This window comes from Schistocerca americana, unplaced genomic scaffold (assembly GCF_021461395.2).
Source record: "Schistocerca americana isolate TAMUIC-IGC-003095 unplaced genomic scaffold, iqSchAmer2.1 HiC_scaffold_1085, whole genome shotgun sequence".
In the NCBI taxonomy this organism is placed as follows: Eukaryota; Metazoa; Arthropoda; class Insecta; order Orthoptera; family Acrididae; genus Schistocerca; species Schistocerca americana.
Window position 1 is genome coordinate 10,001 of NW_025725139.1, and position 2,500 is coordinate 12,500.

Here is a 2,500-nt window from a genome sequence, read left to right on the forward strand (position 1 = left end):
CGCGAGGACCTACTTTGGCCGCACGGCGCCGCGTGCAGGGTGCGCCGGCGCGCAGCTGCGCCGCCTGCCGCCTCCGTCGGCCGGCGCGCCTGCCACTGGCCGCCCCCACCAGCCGGCTGTAGCGCGTGCGCCCACGCACCGCACGGCCAACACGCCGGGAGGCCCCCCCTCACCGGCCGGGGACGGTCCCACCCAGCCACCGCCGCGTATCGCTTCACACCCACATGCCATTCACGTTCGTGGGCATGGTGGGTATCGCTGCAACAACCGGTTGGTAGCTCAACCGATCGTCGCCATCACTGATTCACCCCTAGCGAGAACAACCGCACCACAACGGTTTACCAGTTGTTCATTTGCGTAACGTCACCAGCAAACGTAGGCGTCCATCGCCATTTGCAAATTCAACGATTGTTGCATGCCTGTGTCAGGTGTCACGACACACTGTCTGCCCACATACACGCAACAACATGTCCACGCTTAGCGAACACGTGGAAGGTGGCCCCCGTACGTATGCGATGTCCATTGCGCGAACGACTGTCAACCGGCCTCTGTCGCATGTCGCAGATGTGGAACGCAGTGCACCGTGCTATCACGGTGTGTGAGAAGAGACGACTACGTCTGACAACACGCGCCACTACATCAACAGACGGCTCATGCTGATCGCCATCCAGGGCATACCACACTGCAATCCAGCTCTTATAGGGAGACGACACGTAGCTGAGTGCACAACATTTGGACCGCATGGTTCGCCGTTGTTGGCGCAGTCGTTGTACGGTCACATGTACCACGATGTATCATTCAGTACATGAGGACCAATGTGCAGTACAGTGTGTGATTTGGACGTACAACATCAGCGGACAGTTGACACAGGCCGTACCACAGCGTAGGCTAAGTGCTTCGCCATGCGAATGCCAATGAACAACTGCAAATGCCAATGAACAACTGCAAAGGGCATTGAGCATGTACGTCCTGCTGCCATCCACATTACAGTGTATAGCTGCAAGGTGTTTAACATGAAGCGATACACTGGGGACCGGGCAGTGCGAGTAGCAAACTATATTGCGGGGGTTGCAGTTAGGCAACACTACACTAATTTAACGCGTCGTATGACAATTACAGAGCAGGTTAAGGCCCAACGTGTGTTGGGTTAAGGCCCAACGTGTGTTGGGTTAAGGCCCAACGTGTGTTGGGTTAAGGCCCAACGTGTGTTGGGTTAAGGCCCAACGTGTGTTGGGTTAAGGCCCAACGTGTGTTGGGTTACGTTAAGGGGCAATGTGGGTTACGTTAAGGGGCAATGTGGGTTACGTTAAGGGGCAATGTGGGTTACGTTACGGCGCAATATAGGTTACGTTACGGCGCAATATAGGTTACGTTAAGGGGCAATGTGGGTTACGTTACGGCGCAATATAGGTTACGTTACGGCGCAATATAGGTTACGTTAAGGCGCAATATCGGTTACGTTAAGGCGCAATACAGGTTACGTTAAGGCGCAATACAGGTTACGTTAAGGCGCAATACAGGTTACGTTAAGGCGCAATACAGGTTACGTTAAGGCGCAATACAGGTTACGTTAAGGCGCAATACAGGTTACGTTAAGGCGCAATACAGGTTACGTTAAGGCGCAATACAGGTTACGTTAAGGCGCAATGCAGGTTACGTTAAGGCGCAATGCAGGTTACGTTAAGGCGCAATACAGGTTACGTTAAGGCGCAATGCAGGTTACGTTAAGGCGCAATGCAGGTTACGTTAAGGCGCAATACAGGTTACGTTAAGGCGCAATACAGGTTACGTTAAGGCGCAATACAGGTTACGTTAAGGCGCAATACAGGTTACGTTAAGGCGCAATACAGGTTACGTTAAGGCGCAATACAGGTTACGTTAAGGCGCAATACAGGTTACGTTAAGGCGCAATACAGGTTACGTTAAGGCGCAATACAGGTTACGTTAAGGCGCAATACAGGTTACGTTAAGGCGCAATACAGGTTACGTTAAGGCGCAATACAGGTTACGTTAAGGCGCAATACAGGTTACGTTAAGGCGCAATACAGGTTACGTTAAGGCGCAATACAGGTTACGTTAAGGCGCAATACAGGTTACGTTAAGGCGCAATACAGGTTACGTTAAGGCGCAATACAGGTTACGTTAAGGCGCAATACAGGTTACGTTAAGGCGCAATACAGGTTACGTTAAGGCGCAATACAGGTTACGTTAAGGCGCAATACAGGTTACGTTAAGGCGCAATACAGGTTACGTTAAGGCGCAATACAGGTTAGGTTAAGGTACGACATAGGTTAGGTTAAGGTACGACATAGGTTAGGTTAAGGTACGACATAGGTTAGGTTAAGGTACGACATAGGTTAGGTTAAGGTACGACATAGGTTAGGTTAAGGTACGACATAGGTTAGGTTAAGGTACGACATAGGTTAGGTTAAGGTACGACATAGGTTAGGTTAAGGTACGACATAGGTTAGGTTAAGGTACGACATAGGTTAGGTTAAGG